Source organism: Myxocyprinus asiaticus, chromosome 4 (genome assembly GCF_019703515.2).
Source record: "Myxocyprinus asiaticus isolate MX2 ecotype Aquarium Trade chromosome 4, UBuf_Myxa_2, whole genome shotgun sequence".
Lineage (NCBI taxonomy): Eukaryota > Metazoa > Chordata > Actinopteri > Cypriniformes > Catostomidae > Myxocyprinus > Myxocyprinus asiaticus.
This window is the reverse complement of record NC_059347.1, coordinates 18,571,832-18,588,602: the sequence shown is the minus strand read 5'-3', so window position 1 is coordinate 18,588,602 and position 16,771 is coordinate 18,571,832.

Sequence of the window (16,771 nt, the reverse complement as noted above, 5' to 3'; positions counted from 1 at the left end):
GAACAGCCTGGGACGGGGGAGGAAGAGGCCTGTCCTCGTGACCCGTGGAGACTGTCACATCGGGGGCAGATTTGTGCCACAGCTGGGCGCTCAGGGCGGGAGACCGCCGCTGGAGCGCCAACCTACCAAATGGAGTGGTGGACGGTGGTCGTGATGCCAGCCGTACACACCGGATACGTGACCCAGGGAACAAGGAAACCACTCTTGCTGAGCTCTTAAATTAAATGCAAAAGGTAACAAAAAGATGAAGATCTGCTTACCAGCTCCAGAGCAGCGGGTTTCGTTGTCCCTGGGTCGCCCGTCTCAAGGGCGCTTTGAAGCCTTTCACGGGTTCTGGGCGGCCGTGAGACGGGTGGGGTCTGCTTCCTGTGGTGGGCTCAACGCCGGGGCCAGGCCGAAGGGGCGGGCTGCGGCGGAGCCGGTGCAGTCACCGCAGGGGGACGCCCTTGGCGATGAGTAGATGGGGTTCGGGATCTTGAGCCGCGCCGGGGCAGGATAAGCTGGCTAGCATCCATCTACTGCTCTACCATCGAGAACTGCTGGGCAAAAGGACCGGGGCGGGAGCCTCTGGGGTGGCTCGCTTTCTTACGAAGGCGAGCCGCGACCGCAACGTTGCCATGGACATATTCTCGCAATGAGAACATGACCATCCACGAACGCTGTCTCCGCGTGAGCAGTGCCCAGACACGAAAGACAGTGATCGACAACCAGGAATAACACACAATCGGAAAAGCATCTTTAAAAAGACACGTCTTTAAAAAGATGTTCCGTGTGTGCGCTCTTTTAGAGAAATATATACTCTTTTAGAGGGGAAAAATGCTCTTTCAGAAAATATACTCTCTAGTTTTTCTGCCGAAGCTTCCAGGGGCGTTCTCTGCAGTGCACCAGTGCAGAGGAGGGAGAAGCCGCTGAAATGCGCCGTCAGATCCAGCAGAGGTGAATGAACAGTAGTATTCAGCTCAGTGAGCATGACCGTTCGGCTCCGAAGAGAAAATCTGAATGAGTGGTTGCATACCAGCTCCTTTTATACCCGTATGTTCGGGGGAGTGGCATGCAAATACCACTCGCCAATTTTCATTGGCCTTTTATCAAAGACCAGAGGTGTCTCGGCTCCCAAGAGTGACCCCTAGTGTCACTACATCGACACCAACGTCGAGTGAGTGACAGATAGGGAACATAATGTTGCAGTCCTCTCAGCACAACTTGCCTTTATTCCTCTCTGCTCATAGAACAAGTCTTTGTCTGCCGACTGCAAGAATCTTGCCAGGATAGATTGGGGGGTCTGTCGCCTGTTGTGGGAAGCTTACCGAGAGATCTGTGCGCATGCTCTATCTCGAGCCGGCGGCCCGCTGTTTCGATCAAATTCGGAATGAGCCCCTCCAAAAACAGAATCATATCTTGACCTTCCTTTCCCTCTGGGATTCCAATAAAACGAACATTATTACGTCTGCTCCGATTTTCCATTTCCTCTATTCCTCTATTTCCACACCTAGTCCATATCAGCCTTGGTGGCAGGCGGGTTAGCCTGTAGACTCCAGAAACTTGACTCGCTTTTCAACATTTTTCAACGTAGTCTATTCTTGTAATCAGGATGGAAAGGTTTGCCTCCACAGATGTGGTCGTTCGACGTATTTCTGCAAGGCCCTCAGTGTTGGTCGAGATTTTCATTAGTGCTGCATAAATGTTCGCAATATCTTGACCTACGTCATGAGGCACACTGTTATTATCAACTGGACCCCTGCCATCTTGATCCTGCGAGGCATCAGACGTGTGTGAACGTAAGTGCTTTTTAATGTCTCCACAGGCCGACGATTTCAAATATTTCTACATCCTACACTCCCAGCATAGTTTAACAATCAAAACTATTTCAGTTCTCACTGGTTAATATTAATTAAAAGGATAATTGTTGCAAAGTGAAGCAGAGCCCTAAGCGGCCAACACTTGCATAGCTTCACGTAACTACCCCCTTATTGACCAAAAGTTTGTATATGCCCCTGCGGAAAAGATGAGCCATCAATATTCTTGATTCGTTTTCCTGGAAGAGACTTAGACTATAAATTGTAATACATATTTTGTGAAGCCACAACACTTAATTTCATGGGGTCTGTAAGGATGTATATTGAAGTCCCTGCTCTCTCTTCATGCACTTATTCATTGGTCAGTTCACCATTAGCAGTTACACATTTGCCCGCACATGTCCAACAATTGCTCGCCTCAGGCTGACAGAGAAAGACTTTAAAATTATATAATTGAGGTTGAAACAGCCTAGGACTTCCTTTCTGAACCCACCTGCAGTTGAGCAGCGGTTTGGAACACGGCCGACTGTATGATTCTACACTGCCTAACAGCTGTGAATGTCATAATGATCTGTATACTGCAGTTTTAGAATGTAACGTGTTGAGTATAACAAATGTAAAAGCTGAATATAGAAGTTTAATAACCTTGCTGACTATTGTTTTCATGCCACTGAAAGAATGTTGCTCTGCTAGGTGACTCTGGCTTTGTTTCATGGAAGTCACACAGATGCTGATGCCCTTGTTAGTGGTGTTTGCTAAGGCAAGCATTGAAATTACTTGCTCATACATAGGGATTTAGGGATTTGACCCCTTACCCTAAGTATTAAACTTTGGCATGTACCTCACTGTTTGTGCTACAGACATGTTCATTCTGTCATGCCTGACTCAAAATTCTGACTCACTTAAACAAGAATTGTTACGGTGTTGTGTACTTAAGGCTCGTGAGACTTAAATCAGCATTATTACTTGGTTGTTGAAATGACAATAATTAAAGAGACACATTATGCATTTTGTTGTAATTAGTAGTATTGTGTTAAAAATGTTTAAAAATTGAATGTTCTATAAAAATATGAAATGATCTTATGATTTGGTAACAGGAAGCTGAGGGCAGTAAATCCAATAAGAATTGCATTTCTTGTTAATTGAACCATTAAGGAACCGGAATCGTTAAGAGGAATTTGAATCAGAACCAGAATCGTTAAAGGTATATTGCGGATTAAATACAAGTTAAGCTCAATCGACAGCATTTGTGGCATAATGTTGATTACCACAAAAATGTATTTAAACTTGTCCCTCCTTCACTTAAAAAAAAAAAAATCAAAAATCTGGATTATAGTGCATTTACCATGGAAGTGTATGGGGTTTTTGGAGGGTTTAAACAGAAATGTGAAGCTAATAATTTTATAAAAGCACTTACATTAATCCTTTTGTTAAAACTCATGTATTATTTGTGCTGTAATGTTGTTTAAACTTTAATTTTTACATTTTAGTGTTTTAGGGTTTCTTAACATTACATCATCATGGCAACAAAGTTGTAAAATTGGCTATAACTTTACACAGAAAAGGTTAGTAAGTAATTCTATCACACTAAAATCTGTTAACATGCATATCCTTTATGTCTTGTGGCTATACTTTTGAAGAAGTGAGTAGTTTAATGTTCAAAAATTGGCCCCCATTCACTTCCATTGTAAGTGCTTCACTTTAACCCAGATTTTTGCTTTTCTTAAGAAAAGGAGGTGTAAATAAATAAGTCAAAAAAATGTTTTGTGGTAATCAATGTTATGCCACAAATGCTGTCGATTGAGCTTAACTTGTATTGAACCCAGAATATTCCTTTACATTTCTTATGATTCCCATCCCTACAGACATGAATGTTACCTCAAACCGAGCAGAACACATTAAACCTCATCTAGAGAATATAAAAGTTTATTTAAACATTTTGGAACAGACTCACTTTTGCAAAATTCCTCCGTGGGACCTCAGAAAACCAAAAATCCTTCTGGATTTAACAAGAAACAAAAAGTAAAAAAACTCAACAAATGATCAACAAATTCTGGATATTAGACAGATATTCCACTTTATACAGATGGATCTAAATCTTTGAATCTAAATCTCATTGAGACTGCACACCGGGAGTTTTTAATGATTTATGATTCAAAATCATGTCTTGAAGCACTAGGATCTATTAAAACTGATCACCCAACAATTGTGAAGATTTTAATCAAATTGTCATCCCTTGAAGCTCAAACTTTTATCATTGTCTTCTGCTGGGTACCTGGCCACTGTGGAATCTCTGGAAATGAGCAAGCATATAATGCTGCCAAAATCGCTTATACATGATGTCGGACCAAATCGCTTATACACAATGTCGGATAGGCCACTCAAGACTCACACACAAAATTTCTACTATCGGGAAAATCCCCCGATATGTGCATAATGTCAGAGCCCACTGTCTATCAAACATATTTTATTGGATTGTAATATTTCTGCTCCTGTGAGAAAACGGTTTTATTCAATTGACACCCTTGAAAAGGATTTTTAACAAAATTAGTCCATTAGTTTTTAGTGAAACTAAATCTTATACATCTTATTTAGTTTTACTTTTATTATTTTAACCTGGTTTTCGCCATGAAAATAGCCATCGAAGCTGGCATGGTGTTAACAAACAAACAAACAAAACATACATCAAACTGAGCAACTTGTTGTGGTGAGGTATACCATTACTTTGCAATCAGTGTGAAGAATTTTGCCTGTTGGACCATAAAATGGGCAAAGAAAATGCCATAGACTTTTACACTGAAGGAGCTGGGACCCAAGACATATCTAGGAATCAGAATATTATAAAGACTAGACATTTGCCAATATTCAGTAAGGAAAACCATGATAATTAACATGCACAATATTGTTATCATGAGCACTTCTAAAACTTCTAGATAACCGATGAACCAAATTGTTTCGATTTTTCTGAATGAACTGTAGCATTTCCATCAGTAAATCAACATTTCCAACAATCTAACTTTTACAGTAATAGGAATACATACCAAATTACTAGGAAACTTTAAAATTCATGTTTAATTAAACTTTTCCCTCAAAATGTTACCATTGTTGTTACTTGTTGTTCATTTGCAATGAAAATAAACCGTAATAAATTAGATAAATGCAAAATAGAAGCATTGGACTCAGACTTTTGAAAGCCACAATGTCTCTTTGAATCTTAAATGGCTTGATCTTTGCAAAGTTAATTTCTTTGTGATCATTTAATTTAAAAAAGTATAAAACAAGTTACTAATTCTGGGGGCCTGGGTAGCTCAGGGTAGCTCAGCAAGTATTGATGCTGACTACCACCCCTTATTAGCTTGAATAAAAATCAACCCCAGCGACATGAAATTTGCCGGAATTTGAAGAAACACCCTCACGCTGTACATCATTGTAGTGTTTTGTACTCTATTTAATTTATGCTGATTTACATTTTAAAAAGATAATTGTATTACAGTCATTTTTTCTGTAATACAAAAACAAAAAAACAAAAATGATACGACAGTATTAATAATTAATTGAGAATCACCATGGGATTTACAAAAAAGCAATTAAGTAAAATGTTCGAATGATGAGAGATCTTAATAACGTCACAAATTGGGGGGCCTGGGTAGCTCAGTGGTAGTTCGCTAGTTCGAATCCCAGGGTGTGCTGAGTGACTCCAGCCAGGTCTCCTAAGCAACCAAATTGGCCCGGTTGCTGGGAGGGTAGAGTCACATGGGGTAACCTCCTCATGGTCGTGATTAGTGGTTCTCACTCTCAATGGGGCGCGTGGTAATTGTGTGTGGATCGCAGAGAGTAGCATTAGCCTCCACATGCTGTGAGTCTCCGCGGTGTCACGCACAGCGAGCCACGTGATAAAATGAGCGGATTGACTGTCTCAGAAGTGGAGGCAACTGTGTCCTCCACCACCCGGATTGAGGTGAGTAACCGCACCACCACGAGGACCTAGTAAGTAGTGGGAATTGGGTATTCCAAATTGGGACAAAACGGGATAAAAAATAAATAAATATAACTAAATCTTGTAATTGAAAACAACAATAAAGTTTATTTGTCTTTCAACCTGTTTTGTAATTCAGTGAAATACTGTGATAGTACCGTATACCGTAATAAATACTTCAGCAATTATCGTGATAGGAAAATCTGATACAATCACATCCCTAATAGAGACTTGAGGGTAGGGTTTTGACTGAGTCCACCAAGCAACCACCCATAACACCCTAGCAACAATATAGTAACATGCTGAGAACCATGGGCAAACATAGCTCACGTTTTCTTTATAAAATATAAAAAACAAGTTGTGTTTCCTTTGTCTCTCAACCCCTTTAGATGTGGAGTGCCTAAAATGCACTGATTATTGCTGTGATAAATTCATAGAGCCAGTCAGGTGAAAAATACTTAGAACTGACAGAGGAATGTTTGGACTATAGCGCACCTTACTTCACCTCAACCTACCCCTGCTGTTAGGTGATCACCCTCCTCTGAACTATTCATAACTCAGACTTGTTTATATTATTTATGTTGATATAAGTTAATTCAAATAATTGCCTTGACTGTTTTGATTTATCCTAGATGGATATACATAAGTATGGGCAAACTAGACCATACAAGTCAAAGGTAATTTTGGAAATACAAATGCAATAGTTTTTTTGTCAACCTTAGAGTTAATAGGCAATCGTGTTTTACAGTGAACCATTCATTCATGAGTAGGAATCAAGAGAGAATTTCTGTAGAAGCGCACTGGGCATGATCATATGATCTTAGCCAGGGACCCGTTGCAAGACATGCAGTTTAAATGAGCGTGTTATAAGGGTTAACATCCATTCTGAGAACAAGAGAAGGGTCAATTCTGGCTTGGCTTTCCTGGACCCAAAAATTCATTAACCAGCAGCACCAACGTGCATGTTGCTTATTTATACAAAAGCTGCAGTGACTGTTTAACTCTGGTTATGTAAAAGTTCTGAGAAGTCAGACCTCATACAGCAGTGGGCCCCTGTTCCTAATGAAGAACAGGCTAAGTGTGTGTGTGTGCATGCGTGCGTGCCTAAGAGACTTTACTAGTAGTGATATCTGATGCGAGATTGTGTCAAACAAGTGGCACGCATACCAGGGGCCCCTCAGTGCTCCACCTGTTTCTAGTCATTGGCATCTAACACACACATTTACACACATGTGCATATTTTGTATACACATGACACACAACATGCTGAGGGAACAGCTGTGTTAGTTTTAGCAGATGGGCCATATGCCTTTTAGCATAGATCATTTAGAGGTCACAGTGAAGAAACTCACCTTAGATGGCATTGTGAAGTGTTGGTAGATAAAAGTGTAAAATAAAAATCTTTATAGAACTTTAAATTTAATTCCAGAAAGTCCAACTATGCATGCACTGAATATAAGGAAGTTGTTAAAACATAAGATGAGCAATAATGTTAATGCACAAGGAAGTCAATAAAAGTTGTTTTGTAGGTCATGATGTCCAACAGCAAACTGTGACACTGAAGGTTGTAATTACAAATAAGATTGTACATTTTTGGAAGGAAACATGAGTGGTTCTTGGCTGTGCAAAACTCGCTGCAATGCTAGGGTGTTGTGGGTAGTTACCACAGCATTGCTGTGCAGTTACTAAGATGTTCTGAATGTTTTTTAGCAAGTTGCTATGAGGTTACTAGGGTGTTCTAGCCAGGCTGAACACACTGTGAATTCGGCAACGGGGAGGTCGAACGTTCTGCTGCTTAAATCGGTCAGTGCTTACTGAAATTTTAACCAGTAGCTAGGTAGTAGCTTTGCTAGTTTTTAAATCAAGTATTTTTTCAGTAGCAAAGCTATTTTATTAATTAGGTAGCACCGTAGCATTGACAAAAGCTTCAACAAGAAATCAGTTTTTAAATCAGAACTAGAGATGTCCGATTCACAAATTAATCGCACTTTTGAGGTAGTTCTTTACAATGGATTGGTCACACGTGATAGCAAAGCGGTCTGAATCGATTTGCATTTAAATCTGAATGACTCAGACTTCTCATCCACACCTGAATCATTTGGAGCATTTTCTCATTGACCAACATGCTAACGGAATAATTAATAACATGGAGAACAAAGATAATGCTGGTTGCAGTGGATATTTATGTACAATCAATGGGAACCAAACTTGCAAATGCATCCTATCGTTTTCCAGAGATGAAGAAGGTGTTTATTAAATTGAACACATGTGCAGTTTGTGAACGACTACTGCAGGTAAAGACACTTTCCAAACAAAAGAGTATCAAAAACTTAGTAGCCTACACAAAAACACATCAAAACGTACCGTAGCATTTCCTTGTTTTTTGGACATGTACCTTGGAGCACCATGTAAATACAATGGTATATGAATATGGTAATCATAAAGCGAAGTACCATGGTAGTACCATGGTATTCAATGAATTGTTTTGAAGCACCATGTAAATACAGTAGTATATGAATATGGTAACCATATATCAAAGTACCATGGTAGTACCATCTGATACTATCAGATATTGAAGTGTTATTGCCCAGGTCTGCTCATACCCACAAGGAAATTCACCTCTGAACAGAAGCTTCCAGTACATACAGAAATACAACAGGTAGACACAGAATTACAGAATAAAATGAATAGTATATGTATGTAGAGTTGTGTGACGAGGAGGAGGGTGTGGCCGGGCCGTGAAGACGCACGCCCAGCACTGAGTTGTCCTAATCAGCCAGGAAGGGGATAAAGACAAGCCGGGGGTGCCAGTTCGAGAGAGAAAGAAACACAAGCGGCTGCTGTGTGTGTCTGTGTGTTTATGTTTGTTTAAATTCAGTTACGGCATTAAAATTATGTTGACTGTTCTGCTGGTTCCCGCCTCCTCCTTGCCCATCCTGTGAATATTGTTACACTGGTGCTGAAACCTGGGAAAGGGGAGGGATGAGCTGTCGTGGAGTCCTCGCTGCTGCCGTCTGCCTGGGGATGGAGGAGTCACTGCCGGCTGCTGGGAGTCAGAGGAACCGCTGCCATCCACCAGGAAGGGGAGGAGCTGTTACCGTCCCCCAGGGGTCGGAGGACTCGCTGCCGTCCGCCAGGGGAGGAGCGGCTGTCATCTGCCAGAGGGTGGTGGAGTGGCTGAGGACCAGGCGACGGCGTGTCCCGGGACCAGCGAGCGAGATTTCTTTCTCTCTCTCTCTCTCTCTCTCTCTCTCTCTCTGTCTCTCCCCCTCGCTCTTTCCCTCTCCCCTCTCCCTCCCCTCGTTTATCCCAGGGCTCCAGAGAGGCGGGGAAGACCTGCTGGCAGAAGGACGGCTGGAAAGGCAACACCTCCCCTTCAGGAAGGGAGGGAAGGGTAGTACATCAAGCCGGAGGTTTCCTCGGCCTGAGTCGGGCAGTGGAGGAGTGTGATGAGGAGGAGGGCATGGCCGGGACATGAGGATGCATGCCCGGTGCTGAATTGTCCTAATCAGCTGGGAAGGGGATAAAGACGTGCCGGGCGCACCAGTTCAAGAGAGAGACACACGCGGCCGCTGTGTGTGTCGTGTGTTTATGTTTGTTTAAGTTAATTTATGTCATTAAAGTTATGTTGACTGTTCTGCCAGTTCCCGCCTCCTCCTTGCCCACCTTGTGAACATTGTTACAAGTTGTTATACAAGAATGTCCAAAGGAAATTATGTTCAAATGGGTATGGGTTTGGAAAATAATATGTAATATGTAAGATAAAATGAACACATGGGTTTGTACAGGTAGCATATATAAATATGAATTTACATTTCTTTTTTGTTTTTTACATGCACATACATTTTATATGGCACCATACTCCGTACTTGTATTCTGTATTGCACCACAATGTACTACACTGTACCATGGCTTTGATAAACATCATGTAAATAAGACTTTTAGATATTTTGTCTATGATCGTATTCTCCGTATATCTTGTTGAAAAATATTGAAGTAGCTCGAATGTAGCAAACTACTTTTGGCAACATGCTTGTAGTGTAACTTACTACTTTCTCTTATGTGTAACTTTCAGTGTAGCTTAACTAATATTTCTGTTGAGTTGCTGGTAGCTTGGCTAGCTACATTTTTTGAGTAGCTTGCCCAACAGTGCTGGGTGGTCACTAGGGTATTGCTAGGTGGTTGCTAGGGTGTACTGGGTGGTTTCTAAGTAGTTGCTAACACATCATAGCCAAACGAATCCAAGCCTTTTTGATATTCTGGTCCATAGATATGGCTTGGGTCACTCCAATGTAAATCTATGGGATTTTTCTGCCCATTTTTTCATCTGCCAGATCGTAAGTCTGATTTCTTAGAATAGTAATGATACCCGTAGCACAAACAGTGGGAGATGAGTTATGAGAAAGTGAGTGCCTAAGTTTAATACTTAGGCTTAGAGGTTTGTTCAAATGCCTAACACTAAAGATGTAGCAATGGTAATACTTTTTATCATTATAATCTTCTGTTCAATTGGAATAAAGTTAGTCATTTGTTTTGGTTGGTATACAGTAAGTGTGATTCTTTCCAATGTTACTAAGGAATGCGTTCTGCTGCTCTGTCTCATGTGCATTTATCCAAAAATGCACTGATTGAATTATTTAGAGGTCACGGTGATGTTTTTATGAAGTGTCAGAGCTGTGATGTGTGTGTGTGTGTGTGTGTGTGTGTGTGTGTGTGTGTGCGTGTTGTGAGTGTGTATTGGAAGCATTTAGAGGTCAGTGTGATGTTTTGGTTCTATTTCTTACTGGCGGGTTCAGAATGAGTCACTGCAGTGGTTCTGGTGACATCACTCCGTCTACGTCGAGGACTGGATCTTATTATAGACTCAAACACATGCCCCCATTCTATTTTCCCTTGCTCCGTCATATACCCTGTGTATGTGCAAAAATTAGTTTTGTGCATAGTGACTCAATAAAGAAAGCATGCTTCTCTTCCTTCTCTTTGCTCTTCATAGTTTTACTCCCATCATTCTGTGTTCCATCAACCATCCCCTATTCACGCTGGTCAGAGCTGACATGACACTTTATCCACTAACCTGCTTAAACTATCTGAAAGCCTCCAACAGTTAATGTTTAAATGAAAAGCCAATTACCAAGAATCTACCTCTATAAAACAAAGGCTCACGCCCGACCATTCTCACCCTTTCCCTGCTCAAATCCTCCAGCATGCCAGCTCCACTGATTGGTTCCCTGAGAGCAATGACCTCTGTGACAGTCTCACTATGGAGGCCTATTGTGCAACAGCCCTGCATGCTGATTAGCTCAGTTATGTAAACACCAGTCATTCCCAGTGTGTGTACGGATTTTTGTAGGTTAAGTACTTGTGCAAGGCACTTAATTCCATTGCAGAGGGCAGTGTTTTTCTTTTTTTTTTCTTTCTTCTGGCCTTTTAATGGTTTCTTCCATAAGGAGTCACAGGTCAAGGGAGGACAGATTGTCAATTATAGCAGTCCATGTAGGTCTACTCATTTTGCGTAAAATTTTTCTGTATGGTTTTCTATTTAAAGTACTGTATGTTTTTGCAGTGATTGATCATTTTCACCAATCGGAGACATGTCCATTGCTCACTTCTGTGTATAATGTATTCAAAATGTTAATAATAATTGTATTTTTCATGCTTCTAAGAGGGCCAATCTGAAGTTGACCGTTTTAGGCAACTAGTCTTGAATTACTGATGTACGAAAAAGCAATACATCTTGTTTTGAATGTGTTGCCGATATAAAGAATACGGCATGCAGATGATCCACCCAAAATAAGTATTTTAATGTAAATTCTATTAATCGAAATTGCAATTACTTATTATGTCATTACTTATTATAACTTATTATAATATTGACCATTACTAATTAATAATTAATTGTTAAGCATAATCAATGTAAGAACATGTATGTAAATGCACTTATAATTTGCATCACAATATGGCATATTTCCCCTAGATTCTAATTACTACAATGCAAAAAAAAAAAAAAAAAAAAAAAAAAAAATATATATATATATATATATATATATATATATATATATATATATATATATATATTATATTTTATATTTATATATTTATGTGTTATATACAGTATTATGGTGAAGTATTTATACATCATGGTAGTATTTGTTGCACTGCCTTTAATTCATGCCGATTTAAATGGTAAAGTCATTGTATTACCTTTTTTTTTTTTTCAATAATTACTGTATTACAGTAATGAGATATTAATGAAAATAACCATTTAGGATAATGAGCATTACAAAAAAATATTTAAAAAATAAAATAACTTGCTTAATTGTCTTAAAAATAATTCCACAGTGCTTGAACTGCAAAAATTGGCTTCATTTTCTTTTTGCAAAATGTAATTTAAAATTTGGGCTGAAATGTGACCTGGACATATTTTTGTGCGATTCTCCAATAAATAAATAAATAAATCTGCACTAGTAAATGAGAGTTATGTGCAGACTGTCAGTGAATATGTGATTATGTGTGCTCTCTGATGCCATGCTTTCCTTTTGTGCTCATAGTGCGATTCTGGTTTGTTTATATGCAAGCCTGTTATTCAACACTATTCAAAAAAGACAGTCCATCTAATTCTTTATGTCTCTCTCTCTCTCTCTCTCTCTCTCTCTCTTTCTCTCTTTCTCTTACACATAAGCACATCTGTTAGTCGTGGCAGTGAGATGGCGATGCTTTGGCATGTCAATCACTGATGATGTGGATTGTGGTCGGCATCAGTATAAGGCTCTGCACACAGCTTCAAACAACTCTAATATAAACTTGATTCAGAGCTGCGTTTCATAAGACAAATGCAATTATTTGTGCAGAATAGGCTAGCTCTGCCATGCTTTAGATGGTTCTTACATAATAGGCTGGTGAAAAGACACGGGAGAGCTGTAGAGAAGCACCACTACTGCTGCTTCTGGGTCACTGTCTGTTGAGCCTTTTAGTGTGGAACAGTTTAGGGTGAGGTAATGGGGTCATTGGAGGATAGATTTGGGGCAATGTTAATACTAGTTTTGAGTCATGAAGCTCCACCAACCACATTCCATAACACAAAAAGTTCCGTCACATCCTTTCACCTCATATTGTTCAAGTAAAAATGCCCTTCATTTAAAATAGCACATGGTGTTGTTGTACAAAATGATCTTGAAATGCAAAGTCTATTATTCCAAAAGCAAAGAATACTAACAAAAACAAAAAATTAAAGAGGAATAATTTCCTTGAACAACAGACAGAACTATCAGGTTACAATACATAAACTCAGCTCTCAGTCTAAGGAACATACAGTTAATTCAGACTTTCTGATCTGAAGAGTAACTTGGATAGGGATGCTTTTTAAATGTGCAAATATCACTTTTAAGGGACAGCCCTGCAATCATTCATTATTAGCACACAGTGCAATGTCTGCCAGCTTTGATGGCCAATATCTGGTGCAAGACCTTTCAATATTATGTTTTAATTAGTTTCACTCAGTAAGCTGATGCTACACTGAGGCAAACATCTGACTTACTAGGAGAAAATGTGTGTAGAATAATGCAAAACCAGAACAGAAATATTTTAAGGTCATTTATTTATTATTTCAAATAGCAAAAAGGATGTAAAAACTGATAATTTTAGATTTGTCTTCGTGGTTGGCTCTTCATGCTTGTAAGTCTTGTTATTGGTAACTTTAAAGGTAAAAGTGCTCTCAGCAATTCTTAATTCTTATTAATGATTCTCATTAGATACTGAATAACAACATGGGGGGAAGGGGGTAAATAATCGTAAGGGTAATTAAAGGATTCAATACAAGTTTACAGGATTCTGGGTTCAATAGAAGTTAAGCTCTATCGACAGCATTTGTGGCATAATTTTGATTACATAAGGAATAATTGACGATGGACCATTGACTTATTGAAAAATAACGCACACCCCGAGGTGGTAGTGCGGTCATGATGCACAGCGGAGTGGCCGTTACACCTCGGGTGTGCATTATTTTTCAATAATTCAGCTGGCCAGAGTCAATTATTCCACTTATACAATGGTCACCACACCTTAAGACATCATGCAGGGTTTTATCTCAAGACATTTTCTGATTTTCATCCCTAAAATGCTCTTGTGAGTTTAACTACTGTCTTCCACCACGGATTCAGCGTCTTGCTTTGATACAGCCTGAAAAAAGTCACTTTAGAACTAGTAACGGAGGCTCGTGCTGCTTTAATGGAGCACTTACTGGAGTAACAAGGTAGTGGTTTAACAAGGTAGTGTGTAGTAGTAGTGTGTAGGTAGTGTCTGTGTCTGTGTCTGTGTGTGTGTGTGTGTGTGTGTGTGTGTGTGTGTGTGTGTGTGTGTGTGTGTGTGTGTGTGTGTGTGTGTGAGAGAGAGAAACTGAGAGCAAGTGCGTGTGAAATTACCTGTGTTTGTTGTGGCTTTCGGCAGCAGTTACATCGCTTTATATTGCCGAGATGTACGTTTAAGTATACTTCTCAGCAGCAACGTGGTCATATGCCATTCTTGTATATAGCTTTTCCATTGATAAGCAATTGTTTACAACCCCACTGAGTTGCAGGGGTGCGCTGACATAAAGGTTATTTGTTGCTCCCGAGTATGTGTGTGTGTGTGTGTGTGTTTGTGTGGGTGAGATGAGAGCAAAAGAGAGTGAGAGAGGGAGCGCATGGGGACTTTTCAACTGAAATTTAAATACATTTAGGATATTATAGACATTGTTTGTTTTTCTTATCTGATTTACTTAACCAATGTCTTTGTTTTAATTTGTTATTTTGTCGTGGTAGCCTGTAGGGCTCAATGAAATAACTGAAATAATTTGGCGAAGTGATATGGAACCGTTATGCGGTCATGACCTGGAACTACTTCATAGCCATGCGTTTACCTGAAAAATAATTGCACACCTTAGAACATCTGTCAACCAATAAGAATCAAGCATTCAACAGACCTGTGGTATAACACAAAAGTCCATTTCGACATGTCTCTCTTTTTCTTCAAAAAAAATTAAAAAAATGTTTCCTCAAAAGTACAAAAAAAAAAAACTGTTACAGTGAGGCACTTACAATGGAAGTAAATGTGACAAATTGGCCAAATTTCAAAATTATTATAGCCACCCAGACTTTTTTTTTTTTTTGTATGCTGTGTTGGTCTCCATATAAACATTGATTTTAGCCTTTAACATTTGTTGGAATTCAGGATTTTGCAAAAGGGACACTTTAAGGTGCCAACTATATGATTTCATTTTCTCCATATGTGGCAACACCTCTAAACTCACCAGGGCGTGATCTGAGACTAAAATGTTTCCAATTGAAAATGAGGGACTTAGATATAAAAAAAAAATAATAAATAGAATAAATCTTATGGACTGATGAAAAAAATTTATAGTCCCTACCAGATGGGTTCAGAAGTCTCCAAATATCTGTAAGACCAAGATTTTTACACATCCTGTGAAGCGTCAATGTTGCTCTAGGGGGCATACACACTTTCGCTTCACCATGACCAAGCACTGAGTCCATCAATAGATTAAAGTCTCCTCCCAATATTATATCATGAGGGGTGCCAGCAGCTTGCAACATCCCTTCAAGATCTATAAAAAAGCCCTGATCATCAACGTTAGGTGCGTAAATATTAGCCAAAATAAGATTTTGCCCCTGAATTTCTGCTAAAACAATAATGATTCTTCCTAATTTATCTTTAATCTGTTTGAGACATTTGAATTGTAGATGTTTACTTATCAGTGTAATGACTCCCCTGCTCTTACTTGAGCCAGCACTAAAGAAAACATGTCCATCCCATGTCTTCCCAAATTTTTCAGCTTCCTGTGGAGAAAGATGCGTTTCTTGAAGAAACACAATATCATATTTCTTACGCTTAAGAAAAGTAATAACCTTCCTTCTTTTTATGGGGTGCCCCAACCCATTTACATTCCATGTGGAGAGAAACAATCCACTCATATTAACATTTGGTATTTTGACATAATAGAAAAAATAGATTATGTGTCAAAAATAAAATGATAAAGACCAACATTCCAACATTAGTGTAACAATCAAACCCCAAACTTCCCCCCGAACCAAACAAACAGAAAAAAGAAGAACGTGCGCATTAACCCCGTGCACGACAGTGCCAACTGGGGTCCATGCATGCCTACGAGAGCAGCTTTGCCGATGGATTGCTCAAGTCCAGTGCTTCTATAAAAATTCTGTGAGACAGAATTACACAACAGAAAATAATCTATAAAACAAACTCCAGCCAATAGGAGGCATAAGCACAAAGAATGTGTAGATTCATCCACATAACTGTCCTGAAGGTGTGTTCCTCCACAAAACAAACTCCAGCCGCTAGGCGGAACAGCACAAAAAAAAAAAAAAAAAAGGCGCTCAGTTTCCTCGGACAGTCAAACGAATGTTCAGTGAGCCGGCCCATTCAGCTGCTACATGAGTGCAACAAATGACCTAATCACTCCAATGACTTGCAAGAAATACTCCACAAAACAAACTCCAACCAACAGAAGGCATAAGCACAAAGAACATGCAGATTCACCCACAAAACTGTCCCGAAGGAGTGTTTCCTCACAAAACAAACTCCAGCCGCTAGGCGGAACCAGCACAAAAAGAAACAAAAAAGGTGCTCAGTTTCCTTGGACAGTCAAGTGAATGTTCAGTGAGTCAGTCCACTCAGCTGCAACGTGAGTACCACAAAATAACTTACTCACTCCATTGACTTAATGAAGAAAATTGCTTGCTGGGGACATGTGAATGATTTACAGGCATCCTTAGCATCTATTCTCAATTTGGCCAGGAACATCAGTGCAAAAGCGACCTTCCATTGATGTAAGAGAACAGTTATGGAACAGAGTGTATCGAATCTCACCGGTTTATAACATTAATAGTGTTAAAACTAGCAAAGTGCACAGAGCTCGCCGTTCACATGTCCGAACCTTACATGGTGTCCGTGTCTGCTCCATACTCTGCGTCTTTGAGGATTTTTACCC